At 40.1% G+C, this 15,430-nt stretch overlaps 1 protein-coding gene across 4 annotated transcripts in view; it reads left to right on the forward strand.

Annotated features, from left to right (window-relative positions):
* Positions 1 to 8,922: 8,922 nt before the first annotated feature.
* KCTD20 (potassium channel tetramerization domain containing 20) overlaps positions 8,923 to 15,430 on the forward strand; it is a 35,105-nt gene continuing 28,597 nt past the window's right edge. For 2 of the 4 annotated variants that reach the window (XM_067006097.1, XM_059076409.2), the window contains exon 1: positions 8,946 to 9,050. The gene's annotated coding sequence lies outside the window, so the exon portion shown is untranslated. Of the gene's footprint in view, positions 9,282 to 15,430 lie in introns of all 4 variants that reach the window. The other 2 variants (XM_067006096.1, XM_067006098.1) reach the window with 2 other exon arrangements.

The raw sequence follows: 15,430 nt of genomic DNA on the forward strand, positions 1-15,430 counted from the left end.
AGGTAGCAGGGTAGGTCTTCAGGAGCCTCAGATCAGTACTATCCACTGAAAATTTTTGAACCACATATGTAATGTTAAGTTTTCTAGTGGCTACATTAAAAAAGTGAAAAGGAACAGGTAAAATTAATTTTAATAATATATTTTATTTAACCAAATGTATCCCTAAATAAATCCCAATGTTATCATTTCAACAGGTAGTCAATATAATTATTAATGAAATATTTTATATTCTCATTAATGTAAGTCTTCAAAATCTGGTATGTATTTTACACTTGCAGCACATCTCAATTCAGACTAACCACATTTCCGGTGCTCAGTAGCTACATTTGGCCAGTGGCTACTGTAATGGACAGTAAATGCAATAAAGCGGTATTGCAGCTTTAGAGGAAGAAGCAAGAATCGAAAAGAAATGGCTTTTAGAGAAAGACAATAAGCAGCTCTCAGCTAGAAAAACCAACGTACGGGAAATCAAGTAAAATTCTGATTCATCATTTTTCAAATGTACCACATTTTCCAGTGTAGAATGCTATTACAAATTTTGGTTATTGTAATTTGGGCCAGATTAGGGGAGAAGGAGTTGTGGGATGAAGGGTAGTGTGTGCCTGAGCATTTTTAGTACCTTAGGCTGCCTGACATTTAAATTATACTCATCAGGCAATCTTCTAACCTTAATTTGATTTCTCAAGTAAACTTTCCAATGGGAAAAGGATATCCTCTACAGCAAATGCATCAGAGCCAGATCAGCCCTGGATAAAATTATTAAATTACTAAATGGGCAAAGTTGACAATCAAGATGTAGTTTCGGGATGAGAGTCTTTCCTGAAAGAGCTAGCGACAGCCTTACCCATCAGCACATTGTGAAACTGTCATTTTGTACTGGGTGTTCACATGACATTGCTAAATAACTGAGAATAAAATATCTAACCATGGTCTTTTTAAAAATTAATTAATTAATTTTTAAATTTTGGCTGTGTTGGGTCTTTGTTGCTGTGCGCGGGCTTTCTCTAGTTGCAGCGAGTGAAGGCTACTCTTCGTTGTGGTGCATGGGCTTCTCATTGCGGTGGCTTCTCTTGTTGCAGAGCATGGGTTCTAGATGCGAAGGGTTCAGTAGTTGTGGCACGCAGGCTCAGTAGTTGTGGCTCGAGGGCTGTAGAATGCAGGCTCAGTTGTTGTGGCACACAGGCTTAGTTGCTCCACAGCATGTGGGATCTTCCTGGACCAGGGCTCCAACCAGTGTCCCCTGCGTTGGCAGGCGGATTCTTAACCACTGCACCACCAGGGAAGTCCCTAACTGTGGTCTTCTTTTTTTTTTTTAAGAAATTGACATCTTTTAAAATAAATTTATTTGTTTTATTTATTTATTTTTGTTTGCGCTGGGTCTTCGTTGCAGCACTCGGGCTTTTCATTGCAGTGGCTTGTTGTGGAGCACGGGCTCTAGGCGGATGGGGTTCATTAGTTGTGGTACGTGGTCTCAGTAGTTGTGGCTCGCGGGCTCTAGAGTGCAGACTCAGTAGTTGTGGCGCACGGGCTTAGTTGCTCCACAGCATGTGGGATCTTCCCAGATCAGGGCTCGAACCTGTGTCCCCTGAATTGGCAGGTGGACTCCCAGCCATTGTGCCACCAGGGAAGTCCCTAACCATGGTCTTTTAAAATAAACAATCAAGGGCTTCCCTGGTGGCGCAGTGGTTGAGAGTCCATCTGCCGATGCAGGGGACACGGGTTCGTGCCTCGGTGCGGGAGGATCCCACTTGCCACTGAGCCTGCGCGTCTGGAGCCTGTGCTCCGCAACGGGAGAGGCTGTAACAGTGAGAGGCCCGCGTACCGCAAAAAGTAAATAAATAAAATAAAATAAACAATTGAGAATGTTGGACTTTATTTTCCCCGAATAATTTTCTATTTTAATACAATTATTACCAAACAATTCTACAGGATGTTATGAGATATTTACTGAAAAATAATCAATGCTAACTATACAGCCGTCTTTCAGTATCCATGGAGGATTGATTCCAGGATCCCCCTTGGATATCAAATATCATCTGGCTCTTTTTCCAATGTTTTGTTTTTTGTTTTTCACCACGTCATACTGCCTTATGAATCTGATGCCACTTCATGTTTCTATATTTCCTTTTCATGTACCTTGTACATTCACAAACATTGACTTATTTCCAGATAGGCGTCACAACTCCAAATAAGCAAGGAGAACAGTTTGTTTGGGCTCCTTGTCAACAAGCAGAAGAAACCTTTCTGAGTTTGCCTAGTTCCCATTATTTATCTTATTGTTTATCTGTTTGTTTTTCATTACAAAATTTCTCAGAGAGCAAAGGTAAGGGGCCAGGACACATGCTTTGGTAAACAGATTTTGTCTTTTTTTCAGTTATTGAAAGTTTGGCAAAAGGAGGAAGTGTGATTTGAGCAAAGTAAAAGAACCTAGAGGTTTTATGTGTTGGCTCAGTGGGTGACTGGAACCTGTTCTGTGAGCCTAAATGTCACTGGTTCAAATCCTAGTTTGAGGAATGTATATTTGGGGGCTTGTCTTTGTGTTTGCTTTTTCAAATGCAGTTGTTGTGGTTTTTAAAAAATATTTATTTATTTATTTATTTGGTTGTGCTGGGTGTTTTAGTTGTGGCAGTGGGCTTCTTAGTTGCGGAATGCAAAAACTCTTAGTTGCAGCATGCATGTGGGATCTAGTTCCCCTACCAGGGATCCAACCCAGGCCCCCTGCATTAGGATTGCAGAGTATTAACCACTGCACCACCAGGAAAGCCCCTCAAATGCAATTTATTTAAAACACATGTAAGGGTTAAAAAAAAACAACAAAACTTCCCAGCATTCTTAGTATTGGGTTCAAGAATGAGACTTGTGGGGACTTACCTGGTGGTCCAGTGGTTAAGAATCCACCTTCCAATGAAGGGGACGTGGGTTTGATCCCTGGTAGGGGAACTAAAATCCCATATGCTGCGGGGCAACTAAGCCCGCGGGCCTCAACTACTGAGCCCTCTGAAGCCCACACACTGCAACGAAGAGGCCACGTGCCACAACGAAAGATCCCACATGTCACAACTAAGACCTGACACAGCCAAATAAATAAATTTTTTAAAAAAAGAATGAGACTTGTGTGTTCGTAAACAGGGGCACTGTGAGTGGTCAGAGCTGGTGCACCAGATAGGAAGGTCAGAGTCTGTTTGTAAACTGATAACAAGAGTAATGAGAGATGAACATGTCATCAGTTTACACACAGCCTCTGCTGAAGCCCGGGCTAACATGTACATTTTCTGACTCCCCATTCTGAACCCCACAGGACTTCTATTTACAGAGGTTTATTTGATTCTTGAATCTCAAGTTGAGCATTCTATTCTATGTACTTTTAAAAAGTCATAGAGGGACTTCCCTGGTGGCACAGTGGTTAAGAATCCGCCTGCCAATGCAGGGGACACGGGTTTGAGCCCTGGTCCGGGAAGATCCCACATGCGCCGTGGAGCAACTAAGCCCATGGGCCACAACTACTGAGCCTGCGCTCTAAAGCCCGTGTGCCACAACTACTGAAGCCCACTCACCTAGAGCTCATGCTCCGCAACAAGAGAAGCCACTGCAATGAGGAGCCCGCGCACTGCAACCAAGAGTAGTCCCCGCTCTCCACAACTAGAGAAAGTTGGCACGCAGCAACGAAGACCCAACACAGCCAAAAATAAATAAATAATAAAAAGGTTTTTTAGAAAGTCAAAGAATTCTGAGATGAATTGTCTTGGCATGTGGGTGGGAACGGGAGGGAGTTCATGCCCCCCAACAAAATCTCAATTGGAAATGTTAATAGATTACTCTCCTGACAGTTATTGGAATTTAACCATTAAGCTTCAAGAAATTGTTTTAGTATCCTTACCTTTCATCATTCCATTTTATCCCTTTTCTCTAACACTCAAAATACACTCTACTACTGACATGTCCATTACCTTCTAAAAAAAAGGACAATATCTAAATAAAATTCCCCAATTATATTACAATGTGGAATGTCTTTCAAAAGTTTTTTAAAGCATTTATTTTTCTTTTTAAAGTAATTTAAGCTTAATATTTGATATTTTCCCAGGAAACCAAATGGATACATTTGCAAATAGCTCAGTGTGAAGAAAATATATTTCAGCTCTTGGGTAGGACTGGCCTCTACCTCCAAACTCTTTCTTTAAAAAATTTTTTTAGCACAAAAAACCCCACAGACAGAGGAAACAACACAAAGAAAATGTTTGCCTTAATCACTTATTCTAAGGCAAACACCCTTGTAACTACCACCAGGTCAGAAACAACTTCCCTACCTACCCTTGGAAGCCCCTTCTGTAGTCACTTCCCAGTCACAACTGTTTCACCACCAACAACGGCAGCGAATAAATAACCATTATCCTAACCTTTACAGTAAACATTTCACTTCCTTTCTCTTACATGGTTTTACTACCCAAATGTTCTCCCATAGACAGAATAGTTTCCTCCCTACACACATATATACACTTTTTAAAAACTTGAGATTATCTTTTGTCTTTTATTTTTAACTTTACAATTTTTCTCCTGAAGAAAAGAGGACTTTTGACCTGTAGAGTCTCCCGCAGTCAGGACTTTGCAGATTGCGTGATCACGGTGCAGTTCAACATGTCCCTCTGTTCTCTGTTTGATACGAATTGATACTGGATCTCAAGTCTAGACCTGATTTAGGTTCGATCTCTGTAGCAGCATTTTAGGTGGTGGTGTGGTCTTCCCTCAGGAGGCACATAATGTCTAGTTTTCTCTCTTTTTATGATCTTAGGAGCTGTTGATGCACAATGCCTATATCTATTAATTCACAGGGGTTTGCAAAAGTGGGATATTCTATCATTTCTTTTTTACTTAATAGTTGAATATTTTGATGTAGATTCACTTCCCCTTGTCTCCTATTTGGTTACCCAAATAACCAAACTTAACTTTTTTAAGTTCCCTTAGAGGAGAGATCCTGCAATCATCATCTATGTAACTCTCTTGGGGTCCTACACCTTTGGACTGTGGCTATATGTTTGTTGAATTTGCAGATGAAACAATCCCTATACATGAGACTAAAAGGCATAGTGAAGTTTTATATAAAGCAGATGCACATTAATAAAGATTTAGTAGAACATTCCAGCCACTAGAAGCTTAAAATTCTTGCTTCTCTGGTTGATTATGTACTCAAGGTCCAGTCTGTTTCCTGCTGGTCATAAAGCTTTGTGACTTTCATGAAGAGATTGTTAATGTAGGTGAACTGATGAAAGTGAAGTGAAAAAGATTCTTGTGAATCTACTTTGGGTCAATATATAGGGTTCTGGCCCCCCTCTAAAAAGTCAAAAATTAAATAATTTACATCTGTATTTATATTTCATCTATATTTGAGCACAATTTTGGATTTCCAAACAAAAGTGATTATTTTCAAAAAGTCTCATTTGATATGTCTGCAGTCATCTAGAGATTATACAACCTAAAAGCATTTAAAAAATTGTTTTTGCAAATGTAATTATTTTGAGGGGCTTCCCTGGTGGCGCAGTGGTTGAGAGTCCGCCTGCCAATGCAGGGGACACGTGCTCGTGCCCCGGTCCAGGAAGATCCCACATGCCGCGGAGTAGCTAGGCCCAGTGACCCATGGCCACTGAGCCTGCGCGTCCGAAGCCTGTGCTCCGCAACGGGAGAGGCCACGACAGTGAGAGGCCCGCGTATCAAAAAAAAAAAAACAAAAAATACCCCAACAAATGTAATTATTTTGAGAGTTCAAAAATCTTGGGATTTGGGGGTTGTTTTTATATTTACTACATATGAAGTAGTATGCAGAAAGGATAATTAGTTTTTATATGATAATTGATAAAAGCTATTACTTTTAAAATATTTTCATTCTAAGATAAGTCAAACTTAAATTAGTTGGTTTGTGTTAACAGCTGATGACATTTAACATGCCACCTGGAAGTGCTCAGTTCACCTGGAAGCAGTTAGGTGGAGATGCCGAGCAAGAACTTTGGGGTCAGATGGCCTGAGTTCTCAGCCCACCAGCACCACTTAGTAGTTTAGTGACCTTCGTTACTTTACTTGTTTATGTCTTGTTTTCCTCATTTGTGAATCTGAGTAGTAAAATCTATCTCCCAGGTGTCAACCAAAAAATAATGCAGGAGGCTGCAGATAAGAAAAGTGTATTTGGGGTCTTAAGAATTACAGCTGGGGAGACACAGATTTGGGTAACCCTAAAGGAGTGTTCCTGGGAAGAAAAAGAATCAGGGGTTTATAAAGACAAAAAGCCACCAGGTTGTTAAAAGTTGCCTTGCAAGAATTGTGATTGACTCTGACTCGAGTCATACAATATTTGTCTTTAAGGAATCATGAGTTTTTTTAAGGTAAGGCTCCAATAAGTAGACAGACTGTCAGGAGTTTCTGTCAGATGCTCTGGATTACGTCATCGGGTCAAAAGGTCAGATTCCATCCAGACTGGGCATGCATAAGTCACACTTCCTTAATGGCCTCCTGACTCCATTTTAGAGAGCTCTCTTAGCAATACCAACTTCATTTTGATTTTCCTTTCACACAGGGCTGTTGAGAAATTTAAGTCACATGAAATATTGGAAAAAGTGCTTTGTAATATTTACTGGTAGTAGATGTTATATTTAAGGAACTTAAATAACACAGTTAATCAAATAAACTGAATTGGCCATTATGACAATTGAAAATTTCAGGCCTCCCAATTTGACAGTAGAGAGGTTTCAGCTCCAGGGACTTCCCTGGTGGTCTGGTGGGTATGACTCCACACTCCCAATGCAGGGGGCCCAAGTTTGATCCCTGGTTGGGGAATTAGATCCTGCATGCATGCTGCAACTAAGAGTTTGCATGCTACAACACATATGATCATCATCCCACGTGCCACAGCTAAGACCTGGCGCAGACAAAATATATAAATATTTTAAAAATAAAAATAAAGAAAGGTTTCAGCTCCAGATACATCTGAGAGATTCAGATTTTGGAGATGCGTTAAATTAGAAATAAAATGGTAAAAATCAGCATATACGTCTACTTTCTGTGACTCTACATTTTTCATACTCCATCTCCTTGATGTCTACCCCAAAAAAGTACCAGGACTGATATGCTATTCATTATATTAGATTAGAGACAAGAAGAGAACCATTTAGTCTTAAATGGTTAAACTGATTAAAAGACACAGTAGTTAGACTAATTCTCCAACGTTGGGACCAGATTTTTATATATTACAAATCTGCAGAGAGAAACCCTTCCAGAAAGGAAGAATTTGTTTCAAGAACTGTCTTGCATGAATATCAGAAAAGTTTTTTCTTCCTTTTGACTCAGAGGACGTAACGTTGTACTTTATAGAAATGAAAATAAAGGCATTAGTTTGAATAATTCTCTATATTACTTTGGTTGTAAAGTTTGGATCCTATAACACATGCAAATTGGTTTATATTTAGTTTTACTACTGAACACTGTGACAGAGACAATGCTGTGTTCATCAAATCTTTCTTCTTGCTCATTTTCCCTCAGCACACAGGAAGTTATACCTCCTAGCCTTCTTAGAGTCAAGTCAGGTTTGGCCGGGTGACTAGTTCAGGCCAATGAAATGTCAGCAGAAGTGAAAGGTCCACATCCGGAGGAGGCAAAGAAAAGCCCTTGCAGGATTCTCCAGTCTAGCTCTTCTGGTATCCCTGATGTGAAACCTCGTGTTGCAGAGCCAGGGATGGAAGCAACTAAGAACGCTGTGTCACCACGTGAAGGTGAGCTGCCCTGTAGAGTCACCTGACCTACTAGTGACCTACAGGTGACTAGTGCAGCGCCTAGCCCATCCTGATTCAAACTCAGTACTGGATGTTTTACAGTCACTGTAAGTGAAGTAAAAGAATAGAAATGGGGACTGACCCTCTACATCTCTAAGATAAAATTACAATGAACAAATTTATAGCTTCAGTTTTTTAAAGTTGTTGCCCTCAATGAGGCAATTTTACTATACAAGTATCTGGCAACAATTTGCAACCTACTGGAATGAGATATTTTCTTATATTCCTTCCATTTCAAACCTAATCATAATCATTAGCCCCAAATTAGTTTTTAGACTCTTAAGTAATAAAAAAGAAGTTGACTCAAAATTTAAGAAATCGTGCTATTATTAACTTGAATGGTTTTCAACAATTTTAAAACAAAATAGTTTGCATAATCAGTATAACTTTTTATTTAACTAGTATAACTTTTTATTTAACTAGTATAACTTTTAAAAGTACAAAAACCAGTAGAAATCATGACAGAAAGAACTGATGCTATTTCTTTCCTTTTACGCTTTATAGGTCATGGCTATACATAGATAATTTTTTCAATGTTGAAATATTTTACTAGTAACACAACCAATTATCCAGTAATTTGCTTCAGGTTGATTAAAAATGTGTAATTCAGCTTTGTTTGCTATACTATGTAAGTTTCCTTAAACTCAAGGTTTGAGAAAAACGTGGAGTTTTCCCCCCTCCTCTAGGTCAGAATGCATATCCAGGAGAGGGATTTCCAAGCAAAAGGTGTTTAAGGAACTCCATTATTCTCACTACCTCCTCCCCCCAAACGTATGTAAAGATCCGGGCTCCACAATTCTAAAAGCATTGGCTGTCCTGGGGCTGCGCGAGCTTGTTTCACAATTCAGATAACTACTAACTTTTCCGTTTCAGACTTTTAATAATTGAAAGAGGGTATCCGCAGCTCAGAAATCGATCTACCGTGGCTGTGCAGCGGTGAGAGCGTCCTCCATGGGACAGTGGGGCGTGTCTGGAAGGAAAAGGAACACCCTGCGGCGCGCTGCCCAGGGGGCTGGCCGGAGCCCGGCCTTCCCGGCGTGCCCCGCGCGCCGAGTCGGGGACTCTTAACGTGAAGCGCCGGGTGACTCAGCTGCGTGGCCGCGCGGACCGGGCGGGGGCTGGGGGGCGCGCGCCGCTGCGGCCCGGGCAGTCCCAGGGGCGGCTGCTCGTGGCGCCGTGTGCGCGCGCCTCCCGGGTGGATTCGGCCCCCGAGTGCGAGAGCGCGGCGGGGAGCTTCAGGTAAGTGGCGGTACGAGACCGTTCGCCTCGAAGACCCGGCGGGCCGAGTGCGGCAGCGGGCCTGGCCGCGGAAGGTGCCTTTGTATCGGGGGTAGGGGGCCGACTCCTCAGGACGCCGCTCGGGCGGCAGCCCGCCGCGTCGGACCCCCAGTTTGAAAGCCCGCGGGGCTACAGTCATCTCGAGGCACAACGTTGGCAAATGGATTCCAGGCGCCAGTTTCCGTGCTGAAGGTAAAAAGCTTGGTAATCCGGGGAAGAAGGGGGGTCGCCTTGTGTGGAAATCGTCAACAAAGTCGTGAGGACAACTAAAGTATAACTTGACTTTCCTGCAGGCCTTTGGTGTTTTTAATCCCAACAGAAGAGAAATGATGAGAGCCCCGGAGTGTTTATTGATAAAACATTTGCAGACGTGTTTTTTCTGGCAGTTAATTGAATTCATTAAAAATTAGGTAGTTGGTCAGATTTCTCGCTCTTTGCAACCCTGCTTCAGTTTTCCTTCTCTGCCACCCACAAATTACTAGCTTTCTTCAGTGCCTCTGAGTTCAAAAGAGCTTGGGGAGCCTGAACTGGTAATTTTCTTTTAAATAAAACCTTACTTTTTATAGCGTTCAGTGTTTTCAGGTTTAAAAGCCTAGTTCTGCACTAACAACAACAACAAAAAAAACCTCTTCTATTTTGGAGTTTGTGATTCTTTCTGAAAATTCCTGGATTGATCTGATTTATTTTTAAACGAGAAACCATTGAACAAATTAACAGGATAAACAGACTGTGAGGAACTGTTTAACCAGCTTATGAAAGTGCATTTTCCAGGCCTTTTAATTGTGCCCCTGTTAGCTGTTAAACAACTAGCTGCAGCTGTTACCTGAGAAATTACGGTTCTTTTTTTAATGGTCCCCCAAACAGTGTTGTAGTTATAGCAGTTGAATTTGAAGAATCCGGTTGAAGAACTCCACCCTTAACTCCTCTTCCCCACCCCCCGACCCAAATTCTGGGACAGTAGTTCTCAAACATAAGTTTGCTCCTTAAAAGTACCAACACCCCTCCCAGAAATTTTTTTTATAATGTTTAAAATTGTTTATACAATTTTTAAAGGTTACTTTCCATTTACAGTTATTACCAAATATTGGCTCTACTCCCCGTGTTGTACAGTACATCCCTGAGCCTTACACCCAATAGTTTGTATCTCTCACTCCCCCAGCCCTATATTATTCCACCCCCACCCGGTAACCACTTGTTTTTTCTCTGTATCTGTGAGTCTGCTTCTTTTTTGTTATATTCACTGGTGTGTTGTATTTTTTTTTAGATAACACATGTAAGTGATATCATACAGTACTCCTCTTTCTCTGACTTTTCACTTAGCATAATGCCCTCCCAAGTCCATCCATGTTGCTGCAAATGGCAAAATTTCATTCTTACTTTATGGTTGAGTAGTAGTCCATTGTGTGTGTGTGTGTGTGTGTGTATTCTATATCTTCTTTATCCATTCATCTGTTGATGGACAGTTAGGTTGCTTCCATATCTTGGTAATTGTAAATAATGCTGCTGTGAAAATTAGGGTACATGTGTCTTTTCCAATTAGTGATTTTGTTTTTTTCAGCTGTATAGCCAGGAGTGGAATTGCCGGGTCATGTGGTAGTTCTGTTTTAGTTTTTTGAGAAACCTCCATACTGTTTTCCACAGTGGCTGCATCAATTTACATTCCCGCCAACAGTGTACGAGGGTTCCTTTTTCTCCATATCCTTGCCAACATGTTTTATTTGTGTTCTTTTTGATGATAGCTGTTCTGACAGGTGTGAGGTGATATCTTACCTGGTTTTGATTTGTACCTCTCCCAGAAATTTGATTCTAGAGATCAGTGATGGGTTTCCGAGTCTGCATTTTAAGCAAGCACCCCCTCCCTTGGTCTGTTATTGGTGATCCAGGGACCACACTTTGAGAAACACCAAAATAGGGCTGGCCTGAGAATTTTTAGAACTGCCCAACTTCCTTATCCCTTTATTGATTTACTCTCCCCTGCCCCCTAACCAATCATAAGCCAAGAAGATCTGACTCTTTGGAAGGAAACTTTAGAAATGATAGTGCTTTCTTGGACTCTGACACCAGGGTAGGAAATACTTTCATACATATTATAATATTGCCTTAGAGATGGTTCATGCCTGTTAATCTGTCCTTTTACCTTCTGGGAGCTGCTTCCAGTAGCATCAGCTCATAAGTTATGCCATTAGGCCAAATCTTCCCCCCTCCGAACTAATTTAGTCTCCTTCCCCTTAGAACCAGGACAGCCAGTGCCTTGTATTTCCCATTGCCTTGAGCTCTCAGATTTCCTGGTATGTAGCAGTACCAGTAGCATTTATGAAGGCTTTCAGGTCATCTGAACATTAATTCAGTCATCAGATACCCCAGTAATGCCTGTTTTGTACAAAGCACTGTAGTAGGCCATTTTAGCAACAACATTGCAAAGATGTCACAGAGTTGCCTTGCTCCCTTGAGGTAGATATGAGGGCTGGATAACCTCTGCTCCCAAAGCTTTTTGTTTCTTAGTTCTTCTTCAAATAGATATGTAGGGATGAGATTAGAGTTAGACTGTGTGTTTCTGACTTTTTTTTCTGTCTTTGGCTTCTTCTTGGCATCTCATTTTTCCTACTAATCTTTTTCTGTTGATTCACAAAATACCATGTCTTTCCTTCTATAGCCCTGGGCTTTCCGATTATTGTGTCTTCCTCTGCCCCTGAATCTGAACATGCCTACTCCTCCTTGGCTAACTGGAGTAAAATGTTTAGGGAAATTGTTGGCATACTGAATGATTTCTAGTTGGAAGACCCAGAGTCATGGAAATGTGAGGCTTAGAGCTATAAGGGAATCTATTACAAATTTATCTATTGCAATCTTCTTGCCTTTTAAGATGAGGAATCTGAGAGATGAGATGCAGAGTGAGGACTCCTGGCTCCTAGCCCAGTGTTCTTTCCACTAAATCATCTCAAGAAAAATGCTTCAAAAATGGAAGAGGTTTAGAGAAGTTCAGTTATAAAGAAAACTGAGAGACTTTCACATGAGTACAGGAGCAGTATTTGGAAAAATGGAGATTGAAGGAGAGTATGTTCTAACCACATAAATCAGGAAGATTGGGAACACTAAAATAAGGAACTCTGAAGCTTGGAATAAGTAGTAATAGAACAAATAAGAGCAAATAGTTATCTTGTAATCCCAAGAAATGTTATGAACTCGGTATTTTTCTTTTAATTCGGTAAAGGTTAAAGTAAGTACATTGGTGAATTTTTATTAAATGTTATTAAATGTTAGATGTTTGAGCAATGTCCAGAATCTTCTGAAGTTGTCGCATAACTGTACTGTTGTCCTTACCCAAGTTATTAGGTATCTCTGTGGGAGACAGAATATAAGACTGATCTAACTGCTAATCTGATTCAATATACTTCTTATGAGAAATGAGATTATTGGAATAGTATATGCATTTCTGGAATCATAGGAAGGAAAGGAATATGGATGAAAGAAGAGAACCCTTCGCTATTTTTGCTTAGAGTCCCCAAAGTAGACATTGGTTATTTTTTTTAAAAAATAAATTTATTTATTTATTTATTTTTGGTGGCATTGGGTCTTTGTTGCTGCGCCCAGGCTTTCTCTAGTTGCGGCGAGCAGGGGCTACTCTTCGTTGCAGTGCATGGGCTTCTCTTCGTTGCGGAGCACAGGCTCTAGGCGCGCGGGCTTCAGTAGTTGTGGCACATGGGCTTAGTTGCTCTGCAGCATGTGGGATCTTCCCAGACCAGGGCTCAAACCCATGTCCCCTGCATTGGCAGGCGGATTCTTAACCACTGCGCCACCAGGGAAGTCCATCCCAAAGTCGACATTGTTGGATTGTTCTTGTATATTCATGAAAGTAGAATTAGAAATAGTAAGGACTTAGTAATTAGTAGACATTGTTATGTTCCAGACACTGTGCTAAATGTTTTTACATCCATTGCCTCTAATTATCTCCATTTTATAGCCAAGGAATCTAAGACACAAAGAGCTTAAGTTTGCCTAAAGTCATACACCGTGTAAGTGGCAGAGCCAGCGTTCAAATTTAAACTGACTCCAAAGCCATTACAATTTATGCTCAGTAGTGCCCTCATTATACTTCATTGGGCAGTGGTTAAGAATGTGGGCTTTGGAGCCAATTTTAACTGGGTTTAAGTCTTAGTGCCTTCATTAACTAGCTTGGATATTCATCAATTTCTGTGTCTCTGAAAAAGAGGTTGTAATAGTACCCACCTCAGAGGGTTATTAGGATTGGGTTAATTCATGTAAAATGCTTTAATTTGCACCTGACTATTGTGAGTTCCCAGGAGATGCTGGCTGTTAGCTGTATTTTTTAAATATTTTAATTTAAGAAGATATTTTCTTTAGATTCAGATTGTCCTTTCCAGCGTTGAAATATTAAGGCTTTTATGGTAAATATAGGTGTAAATTAAACTTTATCTCTGTTCTTACTATAACATGGGGGCGGGGCTTACTAACATTTTGGAAAGCACTGGGGTATAGTAGAAAGATCTGTGACATGATTTGGTTAAGAAGATTATTAAAGAAAGTTCACCTTCCTTAGAATAAAACAGCTAATGATCTACACTTCTATATGAAGATCACAGTCCATACCTTAAAACCATGTAAGACGCCTTCAGTGTGTTTGCCCTAAATCTCTTTTTTTTGTGGGTGAGGGTAAAATTTAATTTTTGCAGTTGTATCTGTGTATTAGTTTGCTAGGACTGCCCTAACAAAGTACCACAAACTGTGTGGCTTAAACAACAGAAATTTATTTTCCCACTATTCTGGAGGCTGGAAGCCCAAGTTCAAGGCGTTGGCGGGGTTGGTTTCTCTGAGGCCTCTCCTTGGCTTGGAGGTGGCTGCCTTCTCCTCCCTGTGTTTTCACATGGTCAGTCTTCCCTCTGTGCCTGTATGTGTCTTCATCTCCTCTACTTAAAAGGACACCAGTTGTATTGTATTAGGGCCCACCCTAATGACTTCATTTAATCTTAATCACCTCTTCAAGGCCCTATTTCCAGTCACATTCTGAGGATCTAGGGTAACGGACTTCAACATACGAATTTTGAGGGAAACACAATTTAATTTTAGCTCATAACAATCTGTTTAGGGAATTAAATGTCAGGTAATCCATTCCATTGTCCTTATTGTTGAGCACCCTCTGACTTGGGATTCGAGCATCATCCTTTATCCTATGCCTACCCACCTGTCCTACCTTCTACCTGTTCCTTAGAACCATGCTTGCTGTTGAGTACCCTAAGAAGCACACCATGCCTCCACATTAAGCCCTTGTGTTGGATTTAAAGCTACCAAGATTATTCTGTCATCCTATTGAGTAATCTGCTTGAGAAACTATTTCATGTTTTTAACCTAAATTCCTAATTTGTCTTATATTCCTAATATTTCTTCTTTAATCTAGATGGAAAAATGTCCAGATCTCTTTAGTAATATATCATATTCTTCTGAAACTTTAAAAAATTTCTTTTAAACTGTTCTAAGCTTTAAAAATACTCCAACATTTTCTTGAAGAGTTCCCTGTTTTTACAGATACATTTTCCTTTCTCATTTTAAAAGTAATTACACATTCATTTTAGAGACTTTGGCATACTCAAAACAATTTTTAAAAATCACATATGATAAGCCTACAATTAAGAGAGAATAGTTGTTTATATTTTTAATCTTTTTTTCTGTGACTATATTTATTGTTTCAACCTTCCTTTTTTAAGTCTAGTTTATCAGTACTGTTTCATGTTATTTTAGTTATTATTCTAAAACTTTTTTAGCCTTTCAACATGGTGAATTATATTGATTTTAGAATGTTAAGTCAACCTCTGCCATATGTATTATCCTTTCTCATGTATCTGGGTTTGATTTTTTAATAATTTGTATAGGATTTTGTGCTTATGAGAAAAAGTCATCTGTAATGCTTTTTGGTAATGTTCTTGTCAAGTTTTGGGTCAGTATTATGCTGGCCTCAGAAAATGAATTGGGATATAGGCCCTCTTTTTCTGTTCTCTGGAAACGTTTGTATAAGATTGATGTAATTTCTTCCTTAAAGGCATGGGAGAATTTGCTAGTCAGGCCACTTGGTCCTGAAGTTTTCTTTAAAGGACGGTTTTAATTATGGAGTATGGTTCTGTGTAGTATTTATATATCATCAAAATAATCTATGTCATCTATCTATTTGTATATAAATATACACATATATTAAGCTGTTTATTGAAGGGAGTTGGTGTATACATTGTGGAGACTGGACTAGGCCATCAGGAACAGCAGGCTGGGACTCTTGGGCAGGAGTTGAAGCTGCAGTCCAGAGAAATTTCTTCTTCCTCAGAGAAACCTCAGTT

The sequence above is a fragment of the Kogia breviceps genome, chromosome 10 (assembly GCF_026419965.1).
Source record: "Kogia breviceps isolate mKogBre1 chromosome 10, mKogBre1 haplotype 1, whole genome shotgun sequence".
NCBI lineage: Eukaryota > Metazoa > Chordata > Mammalia > Artiodactyla > Physeteridae > Kogia > Kogia breviceps.